The sequence below is a fragment of the Aulostomus chinensis genome, chromosome 9, assembly GCF_037954235.1.
Source record: "Aulostomus chinensis isolate RoL2024-O1b breed Wild chromosome 9, RoL_Achi_v1.0, whole genome shotgun sequence".
NCBI classification, from domain to species: Eukaryota; Metazoa; Chordata; class Actinopteri; order Syngnathiformes; family Aulostomidae; genus Aulostomus; species Aulostomus chinensis.
In genome coordinates, this window is record NC_141328.1 from 30,355,020 (window position 1) to 30,367,455 (window position 12,436).

General features: G+C 44.9%; 1 protein-coding gene across 1 annotated transcript in view; it reads left to right on the forward strand.

Annotated features, from left to right (window-relative positions):
* The window catches only part of b4galt5 (UDP-Gal:betaGlcNAc beta 1,4- galactosyltransferase, polypeptide 5), a 45,094-nt gene that overhangs the window by 1,633 nt on the left and 31,025 nt on the right, over positions 1-12,436 (forward strand). The gene's annotated exons all lie outside the window — the stretch shown is intronic.

The following is a 12,436-nucleotide window of genomic DNA, read 5'->3' on the forward strand; positions in this document are numbered from 1 at the left end:
GCCCCCAGCAAGAAGGTTGTGGGTGGAGCAGTGGTCCTCCCTGTGGCCCCCAGCAAGAAGGTTGTGGGTGGAGCAGTGGTCCTCACTGTGGCCCCCAGCAAGAAGGTTGTGGGTGGAGCCCCGGCTGCAGCACGGGGTCTTTCTGGGTGAGTCTCCATGTTCTCCCTGTTCCTGCTGGGTTCTCTCTGGTACTCCAGCTTCCTCCACAGTCCAAAGACATCAAGAGGGACCAGGTTAATCCAGACTCTAAATTGACCGTAGGCGTGGCTGGGAGAGCCAATGGTTGTCTGTCTCTATGTGTTGGCCCTGCCATGGACTGGTGACCTGTCCAGGGGGAAGGCTGCTGGGATAGGCTCCACCCCCACCACCCTCAACAGGAGAGGAGGGGGAACATGGATGGATGGATGGATGTTAGGTGGATGGATGGTTTGTGTGGTCCCCTCAGACACAGATGTTTTCTTCAGTCTGTGGAATTTGATGTGTTGGCAGGACCTCTTTGCAAAAGTGGCATGTTGACTCAAAATTAGCTAGCCTTTAACAATTTTGAGCATTGCTGTTGGCCATATTGTGATCAATGCAGATTAATGGCGCGGCCCTACCCTGAGGCTCAGGATTGCTGGGGTTTGGACCAGAATGGACAACCCAGCGATAACGTTGCTCCTGTTGGTTCCTCTGCTTAGTTCGTCACTCTTGTGACCATTTTAAGCTGCACTGTTGCCAAGTAAGCTGATGGTCTGCTCTGTTTTCACCGTGTTTTTTTTTTTTAACCTTTTCATGTAATTCTGTTTATTGCTGGATAGATTTGCACTGCAACTTCAGTCTAATGTTGATTCCAGCCAGTTGTTGTGATACAGTGATTGTCATGGTGATGGAGCGCTGAGCCACAGCAACAGCGAGGTGACAGGAAGTGCGTTTCTGTACCAAACCAGCATTTTAGTAGTTATTTATTTACCGTCTCGCTGACTCACTTGGATTCAAGTGTGAGCGCTGAGTACTCATCAGGGTCATGATGTAGTTATTTAGTCGTGAATTTTACCTGTATAAGCAGTTGTCATCTGGACGGCGTTGCTAGGGGGCAGTGTTATGGACCCAGACAGATGCCGTTTTGGGTGTTCAACGTTTGATTAATGACTTCGTTCTTCTGGACTGAACTGTGTCTTTGTGGTTGTAATCCAACAAAGTAATTTTCATGTAAGAAACAATACAGATTTTGTAAGTCACAGTAAGTGGTTGCTGGTGCTGCTGCCAAACAATTTTGTGTTGTAAGACATTTGAGAACTTGCATATAGAGAAATGTCCGATCTTCCATGACTCATCCTATAAGCTCCCATAGTTTTTCCAGAGGAAGGAGTTGGGGGAGGGGTCTTCAACTTCACTACTATACGTAACAAGATTCTACAAATTGGTCCTTTTAATCAAATGGATGCCAATGAACAACAATAATATGTTTATGTTCCAACATGGCAAGCAACAGAGGAGAAAGGGAAACACTGAAGTAAACATTAGGTTCAGTTTTAAGTTGGCCAGTGGGACCTTTTTCCTATTTACTGCTTAAGCCAGCCTTGGTTGGATATCCTGTCTCTCACGGTGAGGTTGGGCTTCCTTATGTAGGATCTACCCCATTTAAAAACAATCTGCCCCAAGAGGACGTTAATCCCCTACCTGTGCCCAAAACAATGACATACCAGCGTTACTGTTTTTGAAACTGCTTCTTAAAACCGATAGGATTCCCAAAACGCCACAGAAAAAGTTTGTGCCTCTTACTCATGAAAATGGATATTGATCCACTTAATCAATAGGAGAATCAATGCTCATATGGAGGACACATTACAGACAGGAATGGGCAGTGTAAGTTTTCTATTAACGGCCAAATCCATCCTCCTGGGTGTGGGGTGTAGGACTGTAACGACCACATGGCTTCCTGGGGTTAGTTCAGTAGCAGAACAAAGACCAGCAGCTCTGGTCTATTAATTATAGATGCCAACCAAGAGCAAGGCTGCTTCTCCTGCTGTTACTAAAAGCGTCTGTTTAGTTTTTACACTCGAGGTGCCGTCAGGGTGAGATCTACCAGAGAAATTGGGACCGTTCTTCATCACAATAGATGCAAGTCTTTGGCTTATATTTGGCTATTGATGTTGGAACATGAGCTGAGGTTTCATATCCTTTCCACAACACAGATTACCCTCCAATCTAACTGTCCCCAAGAGAATGCATGACCTTTTGGGTCTTGCTCTCAGAACAGTTGCAGGTTCACCAACAGTTCTGTTTAATATCAGCTATCAGGAAGCATCAGTGGCTGTCACTGCCTTGTTGGTCTCTACCTGAGAAGCTGAGCCTCTCTGGACCCTCTGCTTCCATGTGGTCTCCATGAACGTGAATGATCATGTGTGACTGAGCTACTTCAGAAGATTTTAGTTTAGATAAGTTTTGTTCAATTCTGCTTTAATGATCCAACAAGAGTGAATGTAAATTGTGCCATTATTGCCACTATACATGGTTTTATGAAATTAACGGTAAATGAACTCAATTTTATATCGCACTTTTCTACCTTAGCGGCACTCAAAGCGCTTTACAGTGTCGTCTCATTCACACACACATTCACACGCTGATGGTGGCGCTGCCAAGCAAGGCACCAACCTACTCATCCGGAGCAATTATGGGTTCAGTATCTTGCTCAAGGACACTTGGACATGATCACCGGGGTCGAGGATCGAACCAGCGACCCTTTGGTCAGCCACTCTACCCCTGAGCCATGCCGCCCAAGCCAGAGGAGGTTTCCTGTAGCATTAGACAGCTTATCTCATCTAATACCGTGTTCATGTCATTCATGGCTTTAATAGGATCTCTAACTATGTGATAACAGTCTTTGGAGGTGAAGAGATTTGCTGCCTATGGCATGCATGAGGACACTGCAAAGAAAACGACAAAATTGGGAGTTTGAAAAGGACAAAGGGAGGGATGAATGTAAAACAAGTGATGAAAGAGATGAGCTGTACTCCTCATTCTGCTGGTTTGCACATCGGGGAACCCATCCAGAACACCTGAGCAAGGCTTCCTATGGTACCCAGGTGGTTTCAGTGCAGAATGCCCCAGTTTTACAGCCCAGTCCATTCTCTCTCTCTCTCTGTCTGTCTCTCTCTGTCTCTGTCTATTTTTCTCCATCTACTCACATGTACTGACACCCCAGCCTCCATGTTGCCCCTGAGCATGGATGCTGACTGATGCAGGCTGTGGATGCAGGCCACAGCTGGGCCTGATTGCAGCAGTTTATTTGATTAAAACATGAGAGAATCCCACTGGAGTGAGAGCTAGGGAGGACACATTCTCTATTTATAGTGTCACACACACACACACACATACACCTGCACATCCGTGGAGAGCGAAGAAGACTAGGGGCCAGGTGTCTTCTTTTGTCCTAGGAGACCAGGCTCATGCTCCCGTCTGAATGGCTGTGTGGGAGTGGAGGACTCATACCTGTTTGGACGACTGTATATATCTTGTACAGCATCTAGTGGATTTATTTCAGGGAGTAACCTGCTGACAGCCAGCACAAAGCCTTGAGAGTATTTCAGGTTACTTCATACTGAGACACAATGCATGCGCATGGTTGGCAAGCAATGTAATGTTCCACTAAGGTTTTAAAGTAACTTTAGTCTGTTATGCCCACTTTGTCAAACCATACAAAACAGAATACTTGGGCAGAAAAACACTCGTAGTACTCAGGTGCTATGTTCTATGCCTCATGCTCGGACTGATCAGAGGTGGACTCTGTTACACTGCATAGCTTTTCATAAAGATTTATCTATTTTGAATGTCTTGTGAAGACAACAACCTTTTACTACACTAAACACTAACAACATCAGACTGTGTTAGTTGGACACAGCTTAGCACTTCATTTAAAGGCCTTTTTCCTCGTTTTTTTGAACCATGCTTCCTCTTTGTCCACCCGTATTCAGAACTACATGGTGGAGCCTGCCAGTGAGTACATGTATCACAGCTGAACACCATTGTCATCAATGCCCCCTCATGCAGTCACAGCCAGGAAATAATTGTAGACCTAAAAGAGTCATGACTTTAGGTCCGTCTTCTTCTCCTCCTCATCATATGAACAGACAAAGATCTTACATTTTTTTGCAGACAAATGACTCAACATGGAACTGCTCCTATTTTCTTTTGTTCTATGACACTTAACCATCCATCCATCCATCCACTGTCTTCCGCTTATTCCTGTTAAGGGTCGGAGGGTGGGTGGAGCCTGTCCCAGCAGCCTTCCCCCTGGACAGGTCACCAGTCCATGGCAGGGCCAACACATAGAGACAGACAACCATTGGCTCTCCCAGCCACGCCTACGGTCAATTTAGAGTCTGGATTAACCTGGTCCCTCTTGATGTCTTTGGACTGTGGAGGAGCTGGAGTACCAGAGAGAACCCAGCAGGAACAGGGAGAACATGGAGACTCACCCAGAAAGACCCCGTGCTGCAGCCGGGGCTCCACCCACAACCTTCTTGCTGGGGGGCCAACGTGAGGACCACTGCTCCACCAGGCCGGCCTTATGACACTTAACTATACTCTTACATCTGTTTTTCAAAAAAACGAAACGTTCCGCTGGGCCACGAAGCTGTCAATCATTTTAGCATGTGATGTGCTCTGTATGTACATGAATATGTTGGTGGAATTCATTTGAAACTGATGTGGATCCTAATGGCTCTCCTCAGTATTACTTTCTGTTTTCTGCTGCATGTTTGCAGTTTGGTGCATGCAGGCATGTTTGTTGTCTTGACTGTGCTGTCACAGCCTCATCAGGAGAGAATGTGTCTGTGCGCTTCACCCACAGACGGAGTTGATTTTGTTGTGTCTTGACATACAAGAGGCAATAGCTCACTTTCTCCTCCTCTTGGTGCAGGTATGCTGATGATGGTTTATAGTTGAAATGTGTTTGTGTTGTTGGTTTTTTTGCTCAGAGTAAATAGAAGAGCCTTTATCTGTCAGTGCCTGCATTTTCTTTGTTTGTTTGGATATTGTTGGGCAGTTGTGTGCACTTCTGCTTGTGTGTATATGGTTTTCGATATCAAAAATTACACTGAGACTAAATGATAATAAACATGCTGCGTGCCACCTAGTGCACTCCTACGAGTCCCTGGTCCTCAGGCCTTTGAGAATGCACCTGCCCCATGTAGCACGAGGAGCCTGGTGTAATTTTCTGGTGACAGTATCTTAACTGGAATATACAGACAAGTGACGGATGGAAGGAAATACCAACTTAAATGTGGTAGAGAGATGCCGGAACACCACAAGCTGCTCAGGCTCATTTCTACCTTTCTTGCCCTCAAAGCACTTTGCAATAGTGCCTCATCCTCTCCGTCTGTCTCTCTCTTACTCGGTCCCTCTGTCTGTCCGTCTCTCTCACTCTCCTCCTCCTCAGTGTGTCATACTAATTTCAGAACCCAAAGCCTGTGATTCAGGTTTCAAACCTGTCCTCTTCACTGTAGTCATGTCTTTATTGGCTAAAGGTGATCAGTCACAACTACTGTTGATTTGTAGCAATAATTTTAAGCTCAAAGATGAGAAGTAGAACCAAACCAGCCCCAAAATGCCCTCTACAACAGTCGGGCCTGGACCCCCTTCTGGGTTTCTGGTGGAGAATACGATGAAGGAAGATTCAACTGACAATAGCTCCTTTCACACTACACCAAAAACGTGGGTGAACACAGGTGTTGGGGACTCTGAAAGGATCATTTCAAACCGGGTCCACTAACCCTCCAAGCCACCCGGGTGTTTAGTGGCTCTGCTCGGCTCGCCTGCAGTATGAAAAAGGCAACCCGTGTTGTCTCAGGTTTTCCACCACCTTCCTGTCATGTTCTGATTTTGTCACTGTGCTGCCGTCAGGCTGTCATTGTGGAAGCTCCGGGAAAAAAAAATAAATGAATAAAAAAAAACTTGGGCTGTGAGAGCTGCTCACTCATGTCTCAGTAAAGTTTTGGCCTCTGCCATAAGATCAGTCTTCCTGTTGATGTCCCGAGACTCCACTCCTTTTGCTCTAACAGTTTCCATGTGGATGATCTCAGGTGAATTAATCTCTGCTTGGGACCTCCCGCCATCCGGGAACCCTAACGTGCACTGAGCAGGCGCGACCGTGTTGATAAACGTCTTGTATCGCCATCTTCACATCTTTTTATCGATCGTGGCAGCTCACTGGCAAGATCCTGAAGTCTGTGAGCTGCTCGCCATCCGCAGTGAAGAGGAGAACCGGCGGCCGATTTCTGGAACCACAGGAGGCTGTGATTTATGGGAACATCACCGGCATTTTGAGGGAGTGCGGGTTTGCGTGGACCACCAGGCAGGTCATCAACAAGCTCAAGACCCTTAAAAAAACAAATCTTCCTGGTAAATGGTAGGATGAACAGGAGGCATGGGGCAGTCTGAGTGGCCATACTATGAACTATGCCAACAAATATTTTGCAACTCCGCACTGGCAAACCCTCCGTTGCCCTTAAGCCTGGTTTATGCTTCTGCGTTGCGGCAACGCCGTACCCATGCTGTCGACACGGACCCTACGCCGCAGCCTGACGTGCACCTCCAAAAAATCCTGACTACGCGTCGCATCGACGCGTCATGACATGAAGGTCAAGGACTGTCATTGGTCCGCTCAGAGGAGGTCGGCGAATGCATGAAGAGGTGGAAGAACCTCCGCGACAAATATGTGCCTTTCCGGAAGAAAATGGCCACATGAAGTCATGTTTGTCATGTTCAAAGTTTACAGTTTGAGTCATGAAAGCAAACAGTCGTTCAAAGAAAAGCACTGGACTTTCTCTTGTAAATAGTTTTCTTTTGGAATCCGACAAGAGCCCCGAAACCACACAAAGACACAGCCACACCCTCTGGCGGCTTGGCGGTGAATTGCAGGGCAACGCGTTCTCTCGACACAGAACTTCGAACGCTCAACGTCGCTACACCATCACCGCGACGCAGAAGCATAAACCAAGGTTTAGCGTCATCCATTCTGTAGTCGAGAATCGCGGATGATGCAGAACATGAGCTGGAGAGGGAGGACCAGCCGGAGTGCACCTGCACGCTAAAGCCTGATTTATGCTTCTGCGTCGTGGCGACGCCGTACCTACACCGTCAACGCAGACCCCTACGCCATAGCCCAACGTGCACCTCCAAAAAATCTGACGCGACGCGTAGTGACGTGAACGTCAACGGACTGTGATTGGTCCGCTCACACGACGTTTCCGGTTCAGCACAACAACACCGCTATTTTTTAAGTTTCTGCGGTGAGAGCAACACGCAAAAATAAAAATGGACCAAGCCGAAGAAAGAGTTATCGAGGAGGTTCGCAAGTATGACCACCTTTACAACTTCCATTGTTGTCTCTGTCTCTGACCCATGTGCTATGACCGGAAGAAAACTAAGGAATTCGACAAGAGTCCCCCAAAACCATACGAAGATAAAGCCACACCCCTCTAGTGGCTTGGCGGTGAATTACAGAGCAACGCGTTCCCTCGACGCAGAACTATAAATGCACAATGATGACGTAGGGGCTACGGCGTAGGTACGGCGTCGCCACGACGCAGAAGCATAAATCAGGCTTAACGGTTGACTCGACAACGTCCATGCTGTCATTTGTTCATTTTTAAGTTAATTTCTCTCCGTCCCTGCAGACCAGTGCCTACCGTTGTCACATCACGGAACTCTCTGATGTGCATTTATCTTCATAATGAGTGCTTTCTGCACCGTAACCCTGCAGTAATATCCCTGGCTGTGTCTTGTAAGCAGAATTTTATTGCTGACACCTCACGTCCTGAGGAATAGATGCTTAGTGAAAGCCATAAAAGAAAAATAAACTTAATGAGGGTTCAAACTATTACAATTAGGGGTTGGGCAAATGGTTGATATTTGAGTGCACTCTTGTGATAACAGGGTATCCTTTTATTTGATTGATGACATTTTAGTTATGAACCTATTCTGCTTTCTGATAGTTCAAGCTTTTCTTAGGTTAGGGCTCTGTCATATCGGAGCACCTTCAGGTTAAGTGCAGTAGTATAAATTTAGGTAGATAAACACTCGCTCACTCTTCCTATTTCACCTTTACGGATTATTTTCTGTCGTCTTTGTAGATGGACCCTTTTTGGATTTGTGCATGCACTGTCATCATTTTCATGATTTCTGTTCGATCACCCAGCACTTAAGACTTGAAAGTTATTTTCCCAGAGCACTTTGTACATTTGCATTGGCCACACCCTCCAAAAGGTATGTGAATGTGCAGATGTATGATTGTTCATGTATTTGTTTAGGCAGCCATATCCTGCAAAGACATTTTTCTACAATACAATGTGAATGTGTGCACAAAAACATTTGAATGCTAATTTGGGTAAAAACTGGTGTGTGGAGTATCTTCAGGGCTATGAATTAAAAAGAGATGAGAAGGTCCATGTGCAGCTAACCTGATCATAGACAGTCATGTGTTTGTGTCAGCATTGTAGCGACGCTAATCTTGCTCAGGTTAACGGGGTAAACCGTGAACCTGGTTCATCAGGAACTCAGCTATGTGCACTTTGAGCTTCATACTTATGAATTAGACTGTGATAATTCTGCCTGATAAATGAATAACATCTGATTTTGCATAACGAATCACTGCTGGATGCACTTAAGCAGTTCTCTAACAGAACACCAGTTTGTGGGCATCAACATAATAATAGCAGTAGTAGTAGTGTTGCTGTAATGAAGTACTCAGAGTCAGTCAGTGCATTTGCTGTGTTGACAGTGCTGGTACTATATTTGTGTGGAAAAAGCCTGTTTTTGTCTATGTGTACGTAACTGCTTGGTGGCCACCTGCGTGCGCACTGATGCTTGCACATAGAGCTTCCCTGGCACAGTGGTCATCCATCTGTAGTCTTCAGAGCCCACTGTAGTGTTACCTTGACCCCACCCGCTCCCTCTGCTGCTTAACTGAACCACTGCTCCTAAGGCTACTTTCAGGAACACTGGGACAGCCAAGATGCCAGCCTGCTGCAGACTTCATTGTGAATAAACAAGCTACATAGTGATAAAATATGCAGCTTCTTTGAGTTCTACAGATATTTAAAATAGTTTCTCTGTAATCAGTAATAATGACGAAGCATTATATAAAACAGATTGAGAGGAAAACATAGAGCACTTGGTGCGTGGCAGCTCAGTCAGTGAAATTCCTCTGGCTCGAGCAGTTAAGGTCTGGTGTTTGACATTTTCATTGCCGTTGCCACGGTTCCCTGAGGGCTTGTTCCCTTCCCGGACAAACTCTTGATTTATTGGCACAGCAACCACAGAAACATGCCATCCTTGTTCCCATGATGATCTGGGTGATGACAAGTCACTAAGGGTATTTGGGACAAAGACGTTGTGTATCTCCTGCTTGGGCCGCTTGTACAATGTGAGCTGAACTCTTAAGTACAAAGCCATTACAGCCAGTTTGAATGACTTCAAATGAAGACTGGCCTGCTCTTTACCATTTAAGCTTTAGAACACTTAATGTGTCCAAATTGTGTCTGATCCTGTAGATGTTTTGCACTTGTGTTAATCTGCCCGGTTACACACCTGTGCTCAGACCAAGGACGTGATTTGTTAATAGTGTATTAAGTTAAACATCAATAGAGTTCATTGCACCCTGAGTCAGTCGGAGGCAGGAGCAATCCGCTTGTAGCTGCTCATTGACTGTGTGACACACACACACACACACACACACGTTCATCTTGTAAAGGATATGTCATATGTAGCGGTTTTGGTTGTGAAAGTGCAAAATTGGAAACATTGTTTCCTCAGTGATTGCAGAACACAAGACATATTTAGTCAGTGCTGTTTGTTCTGCCGGTAAATGTCATAAGAACATTGATGTTTGCCAAACTAAGGCAGGAATAAAGATCAGTATAACTTACACTTCCACATTAATTTTGAAGAACCCCACAAGGCTAATGTTCCTTTTCACAGTGAATACATTTGCATCACATCTTGTTATGCTTGCTCTTATCATTGAACATAACCCAAACCTAGCTAAGACCTTATGTGGGGACATACTCTTTTATTAAAGTGTATTTTAAGTTTAAGACTTAAAACTTCTAAAAATCTTTAATTCCTCTTACGTGGAAGAATTTAGTGTGCATTTCACTGGCAAGTGGGGGGCTTGAATACTTCTCATATTTGTGGACAACTGGCCACGTCTAGGTGGCCTTCACTGTTCTAAGGTATTTTACTGCGCAATTGCACACCGCTCCCCACCTCCTTGCGCAGAAGACAAAAAAGTTGCGCACTCAAATATCCCTGATCAGTTTTCCCTGTGCTTTTCTACTAATACGCACCGTGAATGGTGAAATTCATGACTTAAAACAGTGCGTGACCCACTGTGGCCATTTGCCTATGGAATGAGTGACAGGTGACAGGGTGACTGTCAGTCAGAGATGAACGTGCCTTCCAGGCGCTGCCAGCCAAAACCTGCAGCGGTTGTTTAGCTTGACAGCCAATCAGTGTCAAGTAGCCGCTGTTCTTGCATTTGTTTTTTGTGGCTAAACAAGTGAGCTGTGGCACTTCATCCTCTCAAATAGAAAAGAAAAAACACGCCGTTTAAGCTGGAGTGGCTGTTGGAGTAGATAAAAACAAGCCAATGAACGCAACTGGTGTCTTGGTGATATATTTTTATTTTCAAGTGAGAGCGTGAGAGAGTTCTTTGCAAGACGTGCAGTGAAGCTAAAGTACAAGGTGACTTTTCAGAGGGAAGCGTGTGGAGTGAGTGGACACGAGACTACCTGAAGCGACATGTTGAAAGGACATTTACATGCTGTGAGTGTGTTTAAAGGCACTCATTGCACGACTATTTGCCAGTATAAACTTCTCATCCAGTACAGCACTTTAGAATGTAAAACATTTACATGTATTTTTTTTGTAATCCAAAGAAGGATTTTATTCACACTGTTATGGAAATGAATGCAAAATCTGTTTTGCCAAAATAATATTGTGCCATTGTTTCTTGTAACTGACGTAGATATGCTGTAGTTCATGTTTAAAGAATCATTTTATTAATCATTATATTAATAGCCACTTGTAATGTGTGTACAAGTCAGATGTCGCCACAGTCACTCAAGATGAATGCCTGCTCAGGAGATTTAAAGATTAGAGGGAACGTTGGTGACCTTTGCTATCGATCCACACGTTAACCCCCCATTTTCTGTAGAAACGTGTCAGTAAGTCACATGGTAGCTACATGACTTCAGTTTGAGGTCGTCACATCAAGCCGTTTCTCATTTGCTCTTTGGATGTTTGTCTTTGTAAAAATGTGGCAATATTCTTTCACTCTGTATGAGCCTTTAATATTAAGGGTCCAAGATACAGCAATGTGAAGAAAACAAATAAAAAAAAGTCCACAGAACTTTTCGAAAGGTTCAGAGTAAAAGTCTGAATCTACCATAGCAAACCTTATATCTTATTGTATGGAAGATGAGCCATGTCCAACCCCTGATGTCTAGATGTCTGACAGATGGTGGGGGCTGGGGGGGGGGGGGGGGGTGCACCCGTGTTTGTGCAGGTTCATATGGAGAGTTGTTAGTTTTCTTTGAGGCTGACTGAAGGTCTTGTGTTGAGGCACTAATGATTTATGTAACCTAATCATCCTGAGGAGAATCCCTGCCTTTGTTAACCTGGTCTGGGCCTCCCTTTGTTGTTGAGACTGTTACCATGGTTACTTTGGTCATGTGTTTGAGGGCAGTCAAAGTGTAACTTGCGGCAAGCTGGAGTGCAACACTGATGATGCCCAGCCAGTGATGCATAAACTGAGCTCATTTGTTGATAAGAACTGGCCTCATTCATGAAACATTCTGAAACACAAAACTTGTTGTTATACAGTAGGACTTTTTCAGTTTTACAGACTGGGAGTGAAGTCCTGTGGCCATTTCTAACCCTCTTCACGTGTGCCCCATAGAAGTGTTGTTGTCTTCACTGGCTTTCTTGGATATGCAACCTGCTTTCCTTTGTACTCACCATATATATTCAAAGTTTTGTGAACACAATTACTTATTAGGAAGGTAGGAGTTATGGATAATTTAAACTTGAAGCTATGTCCCTGCATTGGAACAATGAAACAAGCCCCACCCACTGATTCATTAGTCATCATCATTCCATCCCCTCTAGGGATTGTATTTACGAGGCAGGGGGGAAATTATTGTTTACCTGCCTTACTAGTTGCCAAAACTTCCCATCACCTTGCTGCAATGGACTTGATGTCATTCCAGTCCATTTAAGTTGCCAAAGACTGTTTCAGTTATGGTTGCAGATATTATAACAATAATTTCCTGTTGCATCAGTGGTAATGTTGATTGCACCTGGGAAAAGTCAAAGATTCAGTGATTCTTCCCACACTGGCCTGTGTCCATCCCTGACTGCCGCAGAGCCAGTCTACAGTGTTGAGTGCAAA